This window comes from Hemiscyllium ocellatum, chromosome 2 (assembly GCF_020745735.1).
Source record: "Hemiscyllium ocellatum isolate sHemOce1 chromosome 2, sHemOce1.pat.X.cur, whole genome shotgun sequence".
In the NCBI taxonomy this organism is placed as follows: domain Eukaryota; kingdom Metazoa; phylum Chordata; class Chondrichthyes; order Orectolobiformes; family Hemiscylliidae; genus Hemiscyllium; species Hemiscyllium ocellatum.
This window is the reverse complement of record NC_083402.1, coordinates 26,743,626-26,765,431: the sequence shown is the minus strand read 5'-3', so window position 1 is coordinate 26,765,431 and position 21,806 is coordinate 26,743,626. Positions and strand designations below refer to the sequence as shown.

The 21,806-nt window shown below is 42.6% G+C and overlaps 1 protein-coding gene across 6 annotated transcripts in view; it reads right to left on the bottom strand.

The window, feature by feature from the left end:
* LOC132822044 (teneurin-3) overlaps positions 1-21,806 on the bottom strand; it is an 822,914-nt gene that overhangs the window by 635,186 nt on the left and 165,922 nt on the right. For 5 of the 6 annotated variants that reach the window (XM_060835055.1, XM_060835070.1, XM_060835085.1 and 2 more), the window contains exon 3: positions 5,269-5,344. The exons of the other annotated variant lie outside the window; for it this stretch is intronic. The gene's annotated coding sequence lies outside the window, so the exon portion shown is untranslated. The remainder of the gene's footprint in view (positions 1-5,268; positions 5,345-21,806) is intronic. 6 annotated transcript variants of the gene reach the window in all.

Genomic DNA, 21,806 nt, shown 5'->3' with positions numbered 1-21,806 from the left:
TGGCACTATTCCTGTTGACAATGATGACATAAAGATCAAAGCCAAAGGCTCTGGAATTTCCTCCCTGACTTCCCAGAGAACCTGAGAATAAATTCGATCCAGCCAAGGGGACTTATCTATTTTCACACTCTCCAGAATTGCTAACACCTCCGCCTTGTGAACTTCAATCCCACCTAGTCTAGTAGCCTGTATCTCAGTATTCTCCTCGATAACATTGGTCTTTTTGACAAAAAATATTAATTTAGTGCTTCTCCTATCTCCTCGGACTCCACACACATCTTCCCACTACTGCCCTTGATTGGCCTTAATGTTACTCTAGTCATTCTTTTTTTCTGATATACCGATGGAAAGCTTTTGGGTTTTCCTTGATCCTATCTGCCAATGACTTCTCATGTCCTCTTCTGGCTCTTCTTAGTCTTCTCTCTTTAGGTCTTTCCTGGCTAGCCTGTAATTCTCAAGCACCCTAACTGAACCTTCATGTCTCATCCTCATATAAGCCTCCTTCTTCCTCTAGACAAGAGATTCAATTTCCTTTGTAAATCACAGCTCCCATGCTCAACCACTTCTTCCCTCCCTGACAGGTACATACTTATCAAAGACACGCAGTAGCTGTTCCTTGAATAAGCTCCACATTTCAGTTGTGCCCATACCCCGCAGTTTCCATCCCCATCCTATGCATTCTAAATCTTGCCTAATTGCATCATAATTGCCTTTCCCCCAGCTATAGCTCTTGCCCTGCATTATATACCTATCCCTTTCCATTGCTAAAGTGAACATAACCAAATTGTGGTCACTATCATCAAAATGCTCACCCACCTCCAAATCTGACACCTGGCCAGGTACATGTCACCTGCACAATATGGAGGGATACTTCCACCTGGACGATCTTGCAACAGTTCAGAGATTCTGCATTCAAACACCAATGCTTGCTGCTGAAAATCACATGTTTCTCAATTCCCTCTTTCCCTCAGTCAAAGGCCTGGATATTGCTCAAAAAAACTAATGAGTGATAAACTGCCGAGTGGGCCCTCACTCAAAAAAAGACATTGATCACAATGAACTGTCTCAAAAATGGTCCTAGCATACGGCATGCAAGTCCTGTTCACAAACCCTGCTCCCTGAGTCAAAATTCTGAGCCACACTCTCTGTGTCAATATTCATGCTGTGAAGTCCCATGCAGTCTTCTAATTGGAAAATCCTATTGAATTGATTCAGCGCATTCCATGTAGTAGCAGGCGCTAGCCACTCAGTGGCAGTGTGAACATGTATCTCAATTCCCTCTTTTCTTCATCATGACAGCCATCTTAATTATCAATTGACCATTGGCTGAATGTTTGCTTTCAATGTGTGCAGTTCATCTTATCGTCATTTTTTTCAAAATGGCTTCCACTTGCCATCAAGCATTTGACCAAGAATCAGCTTACCTCAGTTATCTTGTATTTCTCAAGTGCTGTTGCTCAAGACTGCTCCTTCTCTACACAATCCTGAGTCTTCCACACTTAGGTTAGATTAGATGAGATTAGAGGAAACAGGCCCTTCGACCCAACAAGTTCACATCGACCCTCCGAAGAGGAGCCCACCCAGATCCATTTCCCTTTGACTAATGTACCTAACACTATGGGCAATTTAGACTGGCCAATTCACCTGACCTGCACATCTTTGGACTTTGCTTCGCTGCTGAGAATCTCACAGACTGAAAGCTCTCTCCATGGAGTCCAGGCCTTTCTCCTCTCCCCTCTCTCCCTTCCAGTTGTGACGCTCACTTTGTGCAAATCATCCAAAAAGGAGCTTCTGAAAAGCTCAAGGTTCCCATAAGGGTTTGTGCAAGACCTTGGGAGACAGTCTGTTTCTGAATATATTTTAGGCGGGCAGACTCTTCAGGCTCCAGCCCCTTCCATTTTCAAACATTAGTTCTTAGTCAAGCTTGGAATCGGCTTTGATAAACAATTGAGTGACAATTCCTTCATGGTTCACACAACTTTAGGAAAAGTGACTGTTTTCTAAAGAGGGAGTGGCTTTCAATAATAGAGGTACCCATAAATCTGTGGAAGCAAGGGGAACTGTGTGCCCATGTATTCTCACTTCCACAATGAAGGTGTATTTCCTTTTGTAATTTTGCATTGCCCTACCCTGTGACTCCCTTCTTCCTTGCATGACTGCTTACAGGCTCCAATTGCATACTGCCATTTGCTCTTTTGATCTCCTTCCGGAACCTTCAAATACCTACTCCTTCCTGCCTACCTATCCTTCCTCCCTATACCTCCACCTCTTGTCATTCGCCACCTTGTATTTACATCAGGACACAGATGGCCTTGTCGTTGAGAAGGTGGGCATGACCTACTAACTCCACTGGCTGGATACCTCCTTCACCTCACTGCCCTATAGTCACCACCAATACTCCCCTCTAAGCTGTGCGGCTCTGCAGTCAGTCAGCCAGCCATAGCATCCTGATGCAAGCTCTTCACAGACTGGCACCTCCAAATTACCCAGCAAAACAAAGTAAAGTGGCCACATCGCTCAACAAATTAACTGCATACTTTGAAAAAAACAGAGAAAATGTAGGTCATCCTGACTAAATTCTGCCTTCTTGCCATGTAAGTCACTGCTTTCCGCAAATAAATTAAATGCAGAAAAAGAGTTATAGGAATGGCTGCAGAGAATCTGGGGCATTGTGGTGTTGTTCCAAGATCAGTAATTCAGAGGCCCAGATTAATGCTCTATGGACATAGGTCCAAATCCAACCACAGCAATTGCTGAATTTACTTGCAATTAATAAGAGCTGGTATTGAAACCTTGACTTCTTAGTGGTGACCATGACACATATTATTACAAATAATGGTCTGAAAGACCCACTTGTTCAGTAATATTCTTTCAGGAAGGAAATCTGTCATTTTTCCCAGGTCTGGCCTACATATGACTTAAGACCAACATTCCCTCTGAAATGGACCAGCATTCCAGTCAGTTCAAGGTAAATTAGGGATGGGCAGCAAATACATCCATCTGCTTGAAAGGATAAAAATAAGCTCCCATTCCTATGTTCCCATATAGGAATAAAAGGGAGCAATTGATTGTTTTAAGAAAGAATTAGTGTAAACAGACTGAATGGCCTCTTTCTGAGCTGCACTTTTCAACAATGTTAAACCCCTGACTGTAAGTTACAGAAGAGAAGCCTAAAAAATTACAAATCAGGACAAAAAAGCAAAAGGGAGGACAACTACAAAGAAAAAGGACAGAGAACCTGAAGAAAACATGCAAATGGACGAGGAAAGGAAACAAGAAGTAGTAATGCAGCAAAAGAGAAAATGTATCCTCTTGGTGTTGGGTGAGCATCACCACAATGGAATCATTAGTAACATTTAAAACTTGTTTGTACCATACACTTCTCTAAGCGTCACACTTAAGTATATTTTCTGATTCATTCCTAAGCAACACCACAGGAGGTGGTGTAAGTGGATCAAAATCAAAACTAGCTGTATGTTACTATTCGAATTTTAAAAAACGTACTCCCTGATTGTGATGAGTAGAAAACTGCAGAAATAGAAATTGCAAGTGACGTACACTTTTGCAAAATGGATGCACACAGCTGATGGCTTGGCGTGAGACCCTGGTAAAGATTGTCAGAATGCCAATGATGATGAAGCAACAGCATATGTGCACAGCTTGACAGCATCAGACCCAATGTCTGAGCAGCGACTGGGGCAAATCAGGGAGGAGGCTGTTGAGAAGGCTGAAAATACACAGATTCTCCGAGAGACTTGGCAAAATGGAGCTATGCTGCTTCAAGGAAACAGCGTCCTGGACAGCATTACAGAAAGAAGCTCCGAGAGATCAAGTATTTCGTTTTCAGAGGGAAGGGAGTTGTCATTTTATTTTGCAAGCTGCATTCAAAGCAGTCTGTGGGGTTTTGTGGCATTGAGAATTGCATGCAGATCCTATAAGATTGAGCTGTTGGCCAAGACAAGAGGCACAAGCAATCCAGAGACTTCAAGTCTCATATATCAGCCAGTAGAACTCAGGCCTGAGTCCAGTTAACATTAGACCATAATAATTAGGTGCTTCAGTCCTCTCAGAGTGAAAGAAAAAACCAGTGGGTAGTCATGGACTGTCACACTAATTATCCAGCAGTCGGCTTTTGACAAATGTCAGTCAGAAATGATCCACTCAACCATTGAAATCACCATTCTGGAAGGTGAAATGATAAAACAGAAAGTCTAAATAAAAGTGGCACTGTGATAACATCAAATGTATCGTGTGTGTGAAAAAGCTGAAATAATTCCACTCTATCCACCTTTTATTATCTTTTTACCTTCAACATCTCAATTACAACACCACATAATCTATCTTCAAGGAAATATAATCCTCATCTATGCAACATCTTCTCATATATTAATTCACAGATTAATTTTGCCTTCAGTCCGGAACTGAATACAGGACCCAAACCTAAACTGTGCATTCTGCATGACATCGACCTCGGTGTATTCCAGCTCTCCTGAGATAGCCTTCTTCCCCGCATTCAACCTGTCTCTCTGCTGACATTGGCTGGACTGGGTTAGGGCCAAGGATCCATCCTGATCCCATCCGACTGGAAATAATAGAGGTGGATGGGATTGAGATCTGCTCAAAGTGCTCTTATATGTATCAACCATGGGTCAGCTGGTAACGTGTGATATAGGAGCTTTTGTGTTCAAAGACAAAGGTCTAGATTGATACTCCAGTGTACTGAGACAGTGCTGCCCTATTGTGACATTTTGTCATTTGGATTAGATGTTAAGGCAGGTGAGTACAAAATATGCCATGAGACTAGTTCGAAGAAGAACAAAGATGTCAACCGCAGTATCCTGCCAAAAACGTGTCTTTCATTCATAGGTTAGAACAAGATTAGCTCATCATTATAACGTTGCTGGCTGTGAGACCTTTTCATTTACAAAATGGCGCCATCAATAGGGACTAAACTACAAACCACTTCATTGGTTGTTGTCGCGATTGGGACCATGTGGATCTTGTTGACCACAAGATTCTTGATTTGGGGTTGCTAACCTCAGCCAATCAGGGATCTTGTAGTCAATGAGATCCACCTGGTCCCAATCACTACAGTTGTAAAAGGTTTTGGGATGGCACCCGCCCATGAAAAGTGTGAAATAACTGACGGTCTTTCTCATACTTTATGAGCTGCTTATGGTTAAGATTGACATAAAAACATACTGTGCAAGAGCCAAGTTCAAGCTCTTAAACGTAAATGTTTACAGGTCAAACTGAAAAGAATCCTACCTGTTTTGTGTTTGAAACTTCTTCATACAACTTATTTTCATCCTGCTGTTGCCTGCGCTCAAGGAGTCAGTGAACCCTGCAACACAAAAGGAAAGGCATCTTAACTAAAAACCATTTTCTATCTCATTCTCCACTCTGCTTTACTCCACTGAAGGGAGGCAGTAAATAACGGGCTATTAAACTGACACTTTTTTTTTTAAAAATCTTCCGTTAAATTTATCTTACTGTTGTAATTTTGTAAAGTGGCAATGCTTACAATGAAATACCTCTTTTAGCATGATCTAATGATTCTGAAATCAGGTGACTAGTGAATGAGCAACTCTGACTGATGTTGATGGAGTTGATATGGCAGCAAATGCAAGTTCCAACAAAAAGCTGACTTGGTATAGCTGCAGTTCAATCTTTCCATGTGGTGAGGTGACCTGAAATGGAATAGGTGGGCTGTGAACAGGGTTATACGTTCCAGCCTTCATTTCTGTCGTAGGAGCAGAAAGAACATTTTTGAAAAGTCTAGTTCAAGGAGTTAGTCAGTGAGTGAAAACAGGTCAAATGCTTTGCTGTTCAATGTATAGTTTTGCATCAAACTAAAGGAACACATTATGACTCTATGACTCCTTATTGACCAAGACAAATGCTCGAATGTTTCACTGACAAAATTTCTTTTACTTAAGAGAAGTGTTCTTTTCAGTTCCCTTACTGCTGAAGGGGTAAACATTGAAATCACTCTGCTCTCTGCAGGTTCTTGACTTGCTGTTTTAATAGGACTTGTTCCTATTCTCGGCATTGGTCGTAATATTGAGAAATGAAAGTTACCGTCCCTGTGCATGAAAGATTGGAGTAATTCAGCAATCACCTAAAGCTCAGTAGAAAGATTTAGTTGTGTTTCTTCCCTTCCTATTGAAATCCAGGCAACACATGGTACAGACCTGCTATAAACTAGCGATTATTGTTCTGACCTCAAGAGTGTAGCACAAAAGTACTTTTGAGATCAGTGAACTGCATGACCTGGAGGTACAATTGTTTGTGTTGCTGTGAGTGCTAGAATCCTTGTGCTACCCCAATCAGCAAGATTAAAAATAATCAATTCAAGCATACTGCCATCATTGGTAATCAGCCCATGTCTCTTTATTTTTGATTCTTTCAGCTGCAAATTGACCCACAAACACATTGAACTAGAAATGGTGCCAGGTGAAATACCAGCTCCATCTGAAATGTAATGTGAACTGTGATCACCTTAATTCGGTGGTAACATTCTCCCCTCGCAGTCAGTAGAACACTATCAATTCCAGCTGCACTCTTCAGTATTCAAGCACATAATCTAGACTAACAATTCAATACAATCAGGCTATGCACAATCATGGACACCTTTTCCTTAAGCCATCTGCCACATCAGGTGGGCGTTGAAGATCCCACAACACCATTGAATGAAGGACAAGGGAGTTTTATTGATGTTGTGGCCAATACATATCCTTGAACCAGCACTGGCCCTTTACCCATGATACCAAAACATGGGTCAACTGACCATAGACATAATAGAAGAAATAGACCATTTCGCCACTGAGTCTACTCCATCAATAAATGAGAAAACAGTTGATTTGAAAATTCTCAGTTACAATTTCTTTCCTTTGTCCATAACCCTTGATTCCCTTGTCAACTAAAAATCTGTCTATCCAAACCACATAACACACTTAATGATCCAGCTTTAACCGCTCTCTGTGGCAATGAATTCCACAAATTCTCTGAGATAAGAAATTCCTCATCATTTCTGCCTTAATTGGGTGCACCCCTTATTTGAGATTATACCCTCTGGTCCTAGATTCTCCCACAAGGAGAAGCAATGACACCATTGGTCCATATGAAATACCATTACATTCTGTCACACATACCAACAATGACTACATCTCAAAAACGTAATTCGTTGACTGTGAAATGTTAAAAGGTATGTTAGAAATACAAAAGGCAATATATAGCTACAACTGGTTGCTTGGTCATTTGGCTCTTAAATATGTTTGCAAACTGAAGAAGATGTCGCTGCATTGTGCTTTTTACAATTCAACATGAGGCTGGAGAATAGCTATTACTTGGTACAATTCCCAAGGTCGTGTCTTGACCAATTAGAACTGGCTTGCTTATTCATTCATGGGATCTGGACATTGCTACCTTGACTAGCATGTATTGGCCATTGCTAATTGCCCAGAGAGCAGTTAAGAATCAAGTGTATGTGGGCTTGGAGTCACATGTGGGCCAAATCAGGTAAGGACAGCAGATTACCTACCCGAGAGGTCATTAACAATCAACATGTGCTTCTGCATCAACAGTAGTTATACAGTTGCTATTCAACTATTTTCCTTTAATTTCAGATTTTTAATGTTGTGACTTGAAATCATGTTCAATTAATATTGGGTAGAGTTCTGAGGAAAGGTCATCGGACTCAAAATGTTGACTCCGTATTCTCTCCAAAAATACTGCCAGACTACCAATTTCTGTTTTTGTATAAGGCTGGGATTCTAGATGACCAGGCCACTGACACTACCACTATACCAGCACCCACCACTTTCCTTGCATTTCTCATGACAATGCCTCTGGCCTACCAGAGTCCACTTGCCAAACAGTCACCATCCTTTACCCTACAATAAGAGCTGTTGTTCCTTTTTCAACTTGGTACTTTTGCAATTATATCGTTATGTGTGCAAGATAATAGGCTTAAACAGGTGCAAGTTATTTTCTTCACAAACCATTACCAGTTTTGGTACCATGTTCCCGTGGGGGTAACTAGATCTGTTTTAATGCCATGGCTCAAGGGCATACATTTGTCTGTCATAGATTCGTACCGCATGGAAACAAACCTCTTGGTCCAACTTGTCCATGCTGCCAGGTTTCCCAAACAAAACTACTCCCATTTGCCTGTGTTTGGCCCATATCCCTCTAAACCTTTCCTGTCCAAATAAAGTTGTTCTACACTTTAGGGATACAAGTACCCGTCCTGCTTAGTCAATGAAAATTAGAATGGCCTATGGGCTGGAGGATGGGCACGACTATAATTGTATCTGACTAGTCAGGTCCTGCATATTGTTGTTTCATGTCAACAGTCAAAATATTACTATGCTGCTCAGAAGCTATCTAGCCAGAATACACTGATAGAAATTATTCCCACTGACAGAAGGGTCGAAAATCAGAGGACACAAAGTTGAAGTGAGTGCCAGATGAATCAAAGGCAATATGGGGAGAATCGTTTCTGCATGGTAAGTGGTTAGGATGTGGAATGCACTGCCTGAGATTGTGGTAAAGGCAGATTCAATTGTGGCTTTCAAATGAGAATTGAGTAATTATCTGAAGAGCGAATATTTGTGTGTCTCCAAGGAGAGGGCAGGGGAGTGCGGCTAGCTAAACTGCTGTTGTAGAGAATTGGCATCAGGACGATAGGCCATATAGTCTCCATCTGTGCTGTGCCCAGTATATGAATCTATTCCTCCCAGCAAAAAATCAGTGAAACTTCAAACCATAAAGCGGAACATCTTGAATTCTCTACTCTATATTATATTGAATACATTTCTGATATTTTAAAAGGATAGGTTGCATATGAATCTCACCCTTCTGACTCTTACTATTGTGGAATACAATAATTCACTCTTTCTGTGCTTGGTTTCTTTGCCCCATGTTTGCCATTTTCAGTTAGTTTGTGGAACTTAGCACCTCAGCCACGGTTGGGTGTTCTTTTACTTTCATTTGTGTCCTGGTGAAATGTCGGTCCTGAAACATTAGTTGTGATTCCCTCTCAACAGACACTTCCCCTGACATGCATGGTCATCCAGTCCCTGTACACCTCCATCCCCCATCACGAAGGACTCAAAGCCCTCCGCTTCTTCCTTTCCCGCCGTACCATCCAGTATCCTTCGACTGACACCCTCCTTCGACTGAATGAACTGGTCCTCACCCTGAACAATTTCTCTTTCCAATTCTCCCACTTCCTCCAAACCAAAGGAGTAGCAATGGGCACCCGCATGGGCCCCAGCTATGCCTGCCTCTTCGTAGGATATGTGGAACAGTCCATCTTCCGCAGATACACTGGCACCACCCCCCACCTTTTCCTCCGCTACATTGATGACTGTATCGGCGCTACTTCATGCTCCCACAAGGAGGTTGAACAGTTCATCCACTTCACCAACCCCGACCTCAAATTTACCTGGACCGTCTCAGACTCCTCCCTCCCCTTCCTAGACCTTTCCATTTCTATCTCGGGCAACCGAATCAACACGGACATTTACTATAAATCAACTGACTCCCACAGCTACCTAGACTACACCGCCTCCCACCCTGCCCCTGTAAAAACGCCATCCCATATTCCCAATTCCTTCGTCTCCGCCGCATCTGCTCCCAGGAGGACCAGTTCCAATACCGTACAACCCAGATGGCCTCCTTCTTCAAAGACAGCAATTTCCCCCCAGACATGATCGACGATGCCCTCCACCGCATCTCCTCCACTTCCCGCTCCTCCGCCCTTGAGCCCCACCCCTCCAACCGCCACCAGGACAGAACCCCACTGGTTCTCACCTACCACCCCACCAACCTCCATATACAGCGTATCATCCGTCGTCATTTCCGCCACCTCCAAACGGACCCCACCACCAGGGATATATTTCCCTCCCCTCCCCATCAGCATTCCGAAAAGACCACTCCCTCCGTGACTCCCTCGTCAGGTCCACACCCACCACCAACCCAACCACCACTCCCTGCACCTTCCCCTGCAACTGCAAGAAATGCAAAACTTGCGCCCACACCTCCTCCCTTACTTCTCTCCTAGGCCCCAAGGGATCCTTCCATATCCGCCACAATTTCACCTGTACCTCCACACACATCATCTATTGCATCCGCTGCACCCGATGTGGCCTCCTCTATATTGGGGAGACAGGCCGCCTACTTGCCGAACATTTCAGAGAACACTTCTGGGACACCCGGACCAACCAACCCAACCACCCCGTGGCTTAACACTTCAACTCCCCCTCCTACTCCACCAAGGACATGCAGGTCCTTGGACTCCTCCATCGCCAGACCATAACAACACGACGGTTGGAGGAAGAGTGCCTCATCTTCCGCCTGGGAACCCTCCAATCACAAGGGATGAACTCAGATTTCTCCAGTTTCCTCATTTCCCCTCCTCCCACCTTGTCTCAGTCAAATCCCTTGAACTCAGCACCGCCTTCCTATCCTGCAATCTTCTTCCTGACCTCTCCGCCCCCACTCCACTCCAGCCTATCACCCTCACCTTGACCTCCCTCCACCTATCACATCTCCAACGCCCCTCCCCCAAGTCCCTCCTCCCTACCTTTTATCTTAGCCTGCTGGACACACTATCCTCATTCCTGAAGAGGGGCTTATGCCCGAAACGTCGAATCTCCTGTTCCTTGGATGCCGCCTGACCTGCTGCGTTTTTCCAGCAACACATTTTCAGCTCATGCTTAGTGCTTTCCAAGTTCTCAGGAAGGGTCACCGGACCCGAAGCGTTAACTCTGATTTCTCTTCACGATGCTGCCAGACCTGCTGAGCTCTTCCAGCAACTTCTGTTTTGTTCGTGTTTTCCAGAATTTCCTGTTTGGGTTCAGATTTCTGGCACTTGCAAGATTATAATGCGGAGGGGGCGAACTGGGGTGGACAAGGTCAGAAGTCAGACGATACTAGGTTATAGTCCAACAGGTTTATTTGAAATCAAATGCTTTGAAAGAGTTGCCCCTTTGTCACCTGATGAAGGGGCATTACTCCATAGGCTTGTGATTTCAAATAAATCTATTGGTCTATAACCTGGTGTCGAATGTTTTCTTACCTTGCAAGATTTAGGGTGGCATGGTGGCCCAGTGGTTAGCGCCACTGCCTCACCGCGCTAGGGACACACGTTCGATTCCAGCCTCAGGTGACTGTGTGAAGTTTGCACATTCTGCCCATGTCTGCGTGGGTTTGCTCCGGTTTCCTCCCACAATCCAAAGATGTGCAGGTTAGATGACTTGGCCTTGCTAAATTGCCTACAGTGTCCAGGGATGTGGAAATTAGGTGCATTAGTCAGGGGTAATATAGAGCAATGTAGACTAACCCATCTACTCTTCGGAGGGTCAGTGTGGAATTGTGGGACTGAAGGGCCTGTTTCCATGCTGTAGGAATTCTATATAAATTATAATTTATGGATCTTTTCTTATTTTGCTTATTTTACATTTCCATTTAGTTGACAGAGACACTTAGTCTCACTTCACAGCTCATATATTCCGCAATGAAAATTAGTCTGGCTTCCTCATACAATAACAAAAACTTCCATTCATAAAACAACATTAGTATAGTAACACATCCAAAGGGATTGCAAAAGGTCAATTGTAAACCAATATTTGATTCCAAATCATGTACAGAGATATCAGGACATGTGACTGAATATTTGGACAAAGAGGCAGCTTTCGTAGAGGGTAGAGAAGTGAAGGTTTAGGAGCAAATTCAAGAACAATTGGCCTTAGCAGCTGAAGACAGATTTGTTGCGAGCTGAATCAAGAAAATAGAGAGTGCACAAGAAGTGAGAGCAAGTAAAGTGCCGTTAGCTCAAAAACTGATCATTTATATATCGACCTATTAATGTTGTTGTGGTTCTGCTCGCCGAGCTGGAAGTTTTTGCTGCAAACGTTTTGCAGCCAGGGAACGAAACGTTTGCAGCAAAAACTTCCAGCTCGGCGAGCAGAACCACAACAACGGATACCCGAGCTACAAATCTTCAATCAGATTTTAAACCTATTAATGTGTGGGGATTCAGTTAGCTTGGATGGCTGCTGTACGATGCAGAGTGGCTGAGGTTACCATGAAGGTTCTACCTTCTCAACATAGCCCCTCCCTGAGACACAGCGACCTTCAGGTTAAAATCACAACTAGTCGTCTCTCTAATGAGAGAGCAGCCCGATGGTCCATAAGGATTATGGTGACTTTACTGTTCAGGGCTGGATTAAGGGAAACATTACATATGACTCAGAACTTCATATCTCAATTGCATAGGCATTGAGAGTTGGTGCTGGAAAAGCACAGCAGGTCAGGCAGCATCTAAGGAGCAGGAAAATCGATGTTTCGGGCATACGCCGTTCATCAGAAATTCAGCAGGAATGATAAACAAGGGTGCCTAAAGCTTAGCAGTGTTGTTTTACCCCTGCTTCATAGTACCGTATATGATGTTGAACAAAAGGATTAAATTTGGCCTTGCACTTCTAAACGCTATACCTTAACAGCACTTTAGTGAAGTATGTTTAGTGCAGGTATAATTACCTCTGAAGCAATACAGATTGAAGGCAATGACATATCCACTCTTCAGTAGTTTCTCCCCTTTGGCAAGTGACCAGATTTGAAATAATGAAAGCTCTTATATGCAGGTTCTTTAAATGTTTATCCTCCAGCCGAGACAGTGAAGACAAAACAGATCTCACATACTGAAGGCGTGGCATTTCTGCATGCGTTATTGTGAGGCAGTATTGTCATTCTTGGGTTGTGTATTCACACATGTCTTACAATGCTTTTCTTTGTAACAAAACTATATTTTCTTGTACATTAGTTTGCAGCAACAAAGCCAAATACCTGTTGTAATAATTTTTAGTCTTTAGGGCATGAGAGTAATTGCCACATGGATGAATGATTTCCATTGTTAACAATGATTGCACAACTACATGGGAGCCAAGTAATGTGCCGTAGCAACAGACCATGCCTTTCTGTAGCCCTCAGTGACAGGCTACTCCTGAAACATTCAACATTCATTTAACACAATGACATACAGGGACACCAGCAGCGTTGAAGAAATAAAAGACATGAATGGAAAGGGTCTAATTGTTGTACTGGCCTTGGCATTGATCACTTTAAAGAATCAAGAACAAAACATAATTCAGTTTCTTTGCCTTGATATAAATAGTTTGAAGTATCTGGGTTTGGCAGCACATTTATTGATTTGAACCTCAGGATGGCTACTTGTTTTGTGGAATATATCAATTTATCCTTGCCAATAATCTGAAAATCAACTTTCAATATAAACCAGATCTCAACTTTTACATTTCATTCACAGGATGGAGACATCATTGGTTAAGCCAGCAGTTATTGCCCATCCCTAATTGCCCAGAGGGCAGTTAAGAATCAACCACACTGCTATGTGTCTGGAATCACTTGTAGGCAAGAACAGGTAAGTATAGCAGTTTCCTTCCCTCAGGGACATCTGTGAACCAAATGAGGTTTTTCTCAGCAATCAATTCACAGTCCTCACTCAACTCATAATTTAGATTTTTCTTTATTGAATTCAAATTCCACCATCTGTCATGGCAGGATTTGAACCCAGGTCCCAATAATATTAGCTAGGTCTTAGGATTAACACTCCAGCAATCACACCTAGTTTCTACAACTGTCGTGCCTGAGTGACATAGTTATGAGTTTAAGTCCTGCTCTATGCCTGACGCATAAAAGAGCCCCCATTGTGGTATGAGAAGAGGGATCCATTGCTTCAAGAGCCAGCTTGTGGATGACATGTTAAACTGAGGACCCACTGCCCGTTCAGGTGGATATAAATGATTCCATGGGAACATTTTGAAAAAAGAATAAGAGAGTTAACTCTAGTGACCTGGCCAGCATTTATCTTTCACACAACATCATAGAAAGGAAAAAAGAAATCTGGCCACTATTGTCAAGCTGCCTTGGGGATTGTAGAAAATTAAGAGCTGTGTTGCCAATGTTACAACAGTGATTGCACTTCATGGGCTGAAAAGAGCTTTGAGATGTCAGGTTACTGTGTAAAGTGCTGTGTAAGTGTAAGTCTTTTCTTTTGAATACAGCAACCAACTTATAACTAAAGGTGTTAAGGTTACACTTTACTATACAAGCAATTTGAAAGCAATAGCAGAAAACATGTACAGAAAATACACAACTGAGAGTGGCAGTGGAGCTCAGTCGTTGGCAATGGTGCCTCTCAGCACCAGGGTCCCAGTTCAATTCCACCCTAGCGTGACGGTCTGCATGGGGTTTGCACGTTGTCTGTGTGTTTCCTCCAGGTTGTCCAGTTTCCTCCCACAGTCCAAAGTTGTGCAAGTTAGATGGGCTGGCCATGCTAAATTGCATATTGTCACGGGATGTGTAGGCTTGGTGGATTAGCCATGGGAATTACAGGGTGGGAAACAGTGAGGTCTGCGGATGACGAAGATCAGCGTTGAAGAGTGTGGAGCTGGAAAAGCACAGCAGGTCAGGCAGCATCCAAGCAGCAGGAGAATTGACGTTTTGGGCATAAGCCCTTCATTAGGAATAACAGGGGCAGGGGCCGGGGTGGGGGCGGGTGCGAGGGGGGCTGGAGTTAGTAAGGAGGCTGAAAAGGAAAGGGGGCAATGGGGTTGGGAAGGAAATAAGTAGATGCAGTTGGGAGGTCATGGTGATAGGTCAGAGCAAAGGGTGGAGCAGATGGATGGGAAGGAAGTTGGGCAGATGGGACAATTCAAGAGGATGGTGCCGAGTTGGAAGGTGGGATGAGGTGGGGGGAGTGGCGATGAGGAAATACACGTTGGGTCTGGGTGGGATGCTCTTCAGAGTGTCAGTATGGACTCAATGGGCCAAATAGCCTGCTTCTACATTGTGAGTACTCTATAGTGGAATACGAAGGCAATCCTGACATTTAATTTCCCATGAGTCTCTGGACTGATTGAATAAGCATAAATTATAGGCATTACCATATGAAATATGTTTATATCAAATATAAAATTGAAATGCATGGTAAATTGTAGGCTTTTTTTCTTACCTTGATACCACTAAATTTTAATGGCTCAATAGACAAGCTAAAAAGGACATAACAAAGTTCTTTGATTTGTGAAGTAAAAATCCAAGGAAAGTTATGTTTTTTAGAAGCGGCATGCTAAGATGAATCTCAACTGACATAGAACATGTATCAGATAAAGGAATTCTTTCTCTGTTTCACTCCATAACAGAACCCCCGTATGAGCATTTTGGAAGTCAAAGGTTGAACAATGTTCACCAAAGTTTCTGCTTTGAATTATCAAGGACAATGTAAATTAACAAATCTGATATGACCTTATATTGAATGTTACAGATGCAAAAACTTCTAATTTGAATTCAATTCATATTGTTGGAATGTGAAGTTAATCACATTCATGGTGACCACCAAACAATCATCAGTTGCTGCAATATCCAAGTCCTTCCCCCTGTGTTCACTTTCAAAGCTCAGTGAAATTCCCCGTGATATTCCTTAATCAATAGATCACCCAAATCACTTAGCTTGTCCATTTAACTAAAAACTTCTAAAGTCGAATTCAAATTGCCCCTGATGTCTCCTTCAGCTATACAACCTTTCAAGAACACCGCATTATAAACATCATTACCAAGGCGTTCTCGGAATGCTGTGAATAGCGTGCCTGTTTCTGAATGTGTCAGCCCTATTCCATGATGACTATAAAATGTAAATTCGCAATGTGGTCAAACAGGCGATTGCCAAATCCACAAATCCTTCGAACATATCAATGGCCGGGGGAGAGATTTCTGCTCTGCTATGTTCCTCGTGGTGTGGCATCCCTCAAGCCTCAACGTGACCTCTGATTTCAGTGGCATGATCTGTTCCAGGAAAAGAACTACTGAAAAAAGGCATTTTGCATGCCACATGCATCTCAGGATGCAGAAAGTCTGCCAAGCCTGTGATTTCCCTCCTAATTAGAACTAGAAACAACAAAAATAGAAGGATCACTGGACTTGAATTGTAAACTCAGCTTTCTCTCCATGGATGCTGCCAGATCTACTGAGTATTTCCAGCAATCCCTCCTTTTGATTCTGGTAAGCCTTTGTTGCAGTCCATCCACAGCCAGAACATCTTTCTGTTGTTAAGGAGAGCGAAACTGCACAGAATACTCCAGTTGTGGTCTCACCAAAGCTCTATAAAGTTGCAGAAAGACATCCCTGTTCCTGTACCCAAATCCTCTTGGTACGAAGGCCAACTAATCAACAGAAGTAATATTCTTAATTCCCAGACCATTCTCATTTATGGATGTACTTTTTTCTTCAAACATGTTGACATCACTATTAATAAAATGTTACCAGAGCTAATAAAAATATTTAACAATGAGGGATGCTGCAGATTTACCAGATCTTTGGAGAATTGCAGCTGCCTCACAAGTAATTGTCGACTGCGAGACCATTTAATTTGCCCCACTGCTTTTTTATATTAAAGTACTTACGGATCTGAACATCTGGTCTGAACTACGTGCGCACACACACACAGCAACCATTCCATTTATCAGTTGGTGTGGCAAATATTTTTCAATTACAAGTCCCACATCTTCAGTTTGCAATTGCCCTGGTGACAACCTTGAATTCAAGAGACAATGGGGACTTGTTAACATGCCACCCATAAGTGACCTTTTATGTGTGGCATTCTTCACTTTCATGGAGGTTTGGAAAGCAATGCCACTGCACAGTTGCTGACAAAATTAAGGTTTAAAAACCGTGTTTAATGATGAAAACTATAATCATTCTCACATTTATTTTTACAAAAAAAAGGTGAATAGTTTCTTTTCAAGGTCTTCACTCAACAAAAATGCATGATATTTGTGAATGGGTTATACATTTTTTGAAAAACAACCATTGTATTGAACAATGTGACCTGTTAGTCACCAAGACTATTTTATATTGTAGTGAACATTATTTTGCCTAAATAGAGATTAAGTAAGAGCTGACTGTAATGGTCCAATTTCGATACAGCCACAAACGTTAACAATGAACTCGCAGAAATTGTTGGATAAACTGAGCATGTCTGGTGGCATCTATGGAGAGAAACAGAGTTAATGTTTCGAGTCTAGCAACCTTTCTTCAGAACTGGATTTAGATGCAACATTCAGAAGTTGCCTCTCACTCCTTAAGGAAGTCTCAATATGTCCCAGATCATTAAGAAAACACTTTTAAGTCCAGTTCCATTTTTTCAGGAAACATGATAGCCAAATTGTGCATATCAGAGTCCCGTAGTAGTTATAAAACAATGTCCAGGTAATTTGGTTTCATGATGTTTGTTCAGGAACAAAGATTGTCCAGACTGCCTTTGAGTTAACAGTATGAGAGTAAGACTCATGGATAGCCCTTCAAAGAGACCGCACAGGTATAATGGGGCTTGTTGCATGCATGGTTCTTGAACACTGTGGAGATCTTCCCTGCTTTTCTTCAAATAGGGTCCTAGGATCTTCTACATCTACCTGAGGCAGGAGACAGAGCCTTGGTTTAACATCTCATCCAAAGGATAACAAGTTGCACAGTGCAACACTCCCTCAGCACTGCACACTGGGGCATGAACCAAAACGTTCAGCGCCGAGGGTGAGAGTGCTGATTCTGACCAAGTCTTGAACCTTCAGTTAATCTATTACTTTGCAATCACACTTGATGTCTAATCCTGACAAACAACGGGAGGTTTTAAAAAGAGTTACATGCTGTGCTGGCAGTTACAGCCTAAAACAGACCAAGGTGTGTGATGACAGAAATGTTGGTTGTGCTATTGAAGGAAAATAAAATGAAACAGTTCTTTGCTGTACTCCTATTGCTCAATTGTCTCTCACAGCCACTTTCCTTGCTGCTGGTGGTTTCAGCCTCAATACATGTAGCACCACATGATGTGCTGTTCCCTTTTATATTGAATCGGTTAAAACAGTGCACATGAGACAAAGGGGAGGTGTGGGTGGGAGCTGTGTGGAGGGGAAATGAGAAAATTTTCAAAGCTGATTTTAAGATTGCAGAATGACTGCATGCCAAAAGACGTGGATGTCCCAGTGTAAAATTAATGACCACACATTGATTCCATTTCAGAAAGCATGGTTATTTGGTTCTGCATGCAGCCTTACATGATTGCCGCATGCAACTGGTGCTACCTGCAGCATTAATCCAAAGGAGTTGCCTTTTAGTGATAATGCCACTGAAGTAGTACTCTGGAACACCAGGCTAATGTTCTGGGCTCATGTGTTAGAACGACAGGTGGTCAAATTTGAATACGTTAAAATCCAGGATCAAAGTAAAGACAGTATAGCGCCAACTATCAAACCAATGTTGATGAAATGAAACATCTTGCTCACTCATGTCACATAGGGAAGGAAATCTCCTATCATTACCTAGTCTGGACTAAATACAACTCCAGATCCAGAACAATGTTGTTGACTGTTAGCCCTAACAAGCCATTCAGTTGTATCAAACCATGACAAAGTGTAAACAGCCAAACAACAGCAATCAACAGAAACAACAACAGCAAATGCAGACCTGTCAACTCTGCAAAGTCCTCCTTCCCAATAGCTGGGGGCCTGTGCCAAACTTATAAGACTAACCAAGCAACAGTTTGACATTGCTACATTGACAAAATTATGCCCTCCAGGCACTTTCTGAGGGCATGACCTGTCCCACTGGCACGAAATACCTACTTTAGGTGGTGGCACCTTGGTATACAGTTGGGGTAGAGTTGCCCTGGTTTTTTTCAAGATTTGTGCTGGATTTCATGGGATTGGGTCAAACATGGGAAAGGAAATTTCCTACTGGTTGCCACCTGTTCCCACCATTTTGACAGACGTTTTCCTAATTCACCATGTCAAATACTACTTGGAACAACACTGAGGGTGACAAGGGCACAAAATGTCCTCTGGGTGGGGAACATCAATATTAATTACCAAGCATCACTACTGTCTGAGTCTGCCAAGTCCCAAAGGGCATAGCTGTTAGACTGGGACAGCAGCCAATAGTGAGGGAACCAACCAGTTGGAAAAACTTACTGGACCTTGTCCTTATCGATTGATCTGTTGCTGATGTGTCCATTGGTGGGACTACTGCACAGTCACTTTGGGGACAAAGTACCCTCTTCACAATGAGGATATCCTCCATTGTATTGGGTGGCACTACACTGTGCTAAATAGGACAGACATTTTTTTAAGATCTAGCAATTCAATGCTGGACATCCATGAGGCACCGAAGGCCATCAGCAACAGCAGTATTGTGTTTAATGTCAAACCTGCATATCACCAACTTACCATTACCAATGAAATGGGAGATCAATGATAATTAATGAAAAGTACAGAAAGGCATGCCAGAAACAACACAAAACAAACCTAAAAATAAGTTGTTGAACTGTTGATGGTACAACCTAGAACTACTTGCAATAGGAGAAAGTCAGGACTACATGAAAGGATTGGATCTAAGCTCAGTACTGCTGCCAGACCTAATCATGAATGGTATTGGTCAGTTAAATAACTAATTGGAGGTGCAAGCTGCACAAATATCCCATCCTCAAGAATGAGGGGAGCGAGCATGTCAGTGCAAAATATTTGGAATTATCTTCAGTCAGACATGTCAAGGAAATAATCCATCTCAGCCTCATCCTGAGGACCCCAACATTACAGATGCCATTTTTCAGACAACGTGATTCATTCTGATTCCATGACAGCTTTAATCCAAAAATGTACAGAAGAGCTGAACTCCAGAGGTGGACATGCAGAGAGTGTCTGACCAAGTGTGGCATCAAGGACCCTGAGCAAAACTGGAGTCAATGCGAATCAGAAGAAAAAAAGTCTCTGCTGGTTGGAGTCACATTTGGCACACAGGTCAAAGTGTGCACACACATTTCCTGCAGCTTTTCTGGACATTAAGTTGCTGGGTAGAACCTAATAGAGTTACCATTAAAGAGCACAATTTGTTAGCTGAAGCTCAGTTAGAGGCTTAAAATCTGAGATAGTCTTCCCGAGTCCAGAGGTCAGGCTATTGCTCTGTCAATCACACTATTTGACTTTCCCAGTTCTGGTATATGTTCCTCTCCTCAAGCTCCCTCTCAAGTCTTTGCCTGCATTTGGAAGTGTTCGTGTATCGGGTGATTAATTATGTGTGTCTGTGTATTACTGATGCCCACTGTGCTAGAATGGTAAAGCCCCTGTGTACACTCAGAAGAAAACTCAGCAAACTGTTAAATTTGATGGAAACCAGAGCAGAAACATGGGGTAGGTATTTTAAAATCCTATGAATAAAAACTGTTACTACATAGAAACTTTTATTATCCCTCCATCGATCCAAGATACTATACACAACAATCTCCAATGTCCCACAGTTTATCGTGATCATTCTTCCCTACATACTTTCCACTGTCACTGTCATGTGGCACACTTTCCACTGTCACGTTCACGGAGATATTCTACTCTTACCTTCACGTTGTCAATCTGATTTGCTCTTCTTCCTTAGTTAATTTCATTTTGGCAGTCTCCTCCTCTATTCATCATTGCTGCTTCTAACTCAAACACCTTGCAGTTCAAAATAGTTTATAAAATCCCTATAGTGTGGAAGCAGGCCTTTCAGCCCATTGAGTCGGCACCAACCCTCCAAAAGGCATCCCACCCACACCCACCCCATCACTCTATCCCTGTAACCCTGCATTTCCCAGGGCAAATCCAACCAGCCTGCACATCCCTGGACATTACAGGCAATTTAAACATGGCCAAACCACTTAATCTGCACATCTTTAGACTGTGAGAGAAAACTGGAGTACCCGGAAGAAACCCACGCAGACACAGGGAGAATGTAAAAACTTCACACAGACAGTCACCCAAGGGTGGAATCGAACCCGGGTCCTTGGCACTGTGAGGCAGCAGTGCTAACCATTGAATCACTGCCCCGTGGGTGGGAATTTTTGTCCCTCCTAGCTGCTGCAAGCATTCTCCCCCATAGCATACACAGCATTCGATCTGCTGCAGCTGCAGTCAGTGAACGAGGAATGTCATTGGGAGCTACACTAAAGAGAAGATGTGCAAATTAATTGGTCTTGGAGGAAATTGGCACTGCCCTCAAACATCTACACATTCTAATGAAACCTGCCAAAGCATATGTTGTTGCTCTTGTATTGTTAGCCAAGCAAATACTGAAGCTGTTTCAAAAATGAATTAAACTCAACTTGATAAGAATCTCGAATAGTAAAGGAAAATTGGTGATATAGCTACGTCCGCTGTCTGGTATCCCTGGGAGTTGACTGGACGTGCCTGGTCTTTCTGGCGAGCTTGCGACAGAAATTTAGCAATGAGAAAATTCAGGATCCAACTTGTACTGACAATCCCCTTAAACTGAGTTTACCTTCAGCAGTTAAAACTGCAAAACCTTTAATGTGATGCAAAAGCAACAGGAAGCACCTTTATCTCAGAAATATCTCTTGGCCCTGGGTATATTCAAACTGACAGGACACAAAGTCTCAGAGGGTGAAAAGTCTCTAAGTGAATCCTCAAACAACAGCACTTTAGAAAATAAATCTTCTGACAACTGTCTCCGAGTAAGAGACAGTGTTGAAAATACCCTTGTTTCAAAATGAATGATTTGGATATGTTGCTACTTCCCCTTCACTTCGTCTCAAGTGCACTTGTTTCGACAGAGAATCAAAACAATTTTGTTTTTTGAAAATGTAGCAGGGTCGCAGGCAATGTGTCTCAAATTCAACCGCAATGAGATCAGGAAGCACGGAATTATCTCCAAGCATTTTCAAAATTATGTTCAATGTTTAACACCCA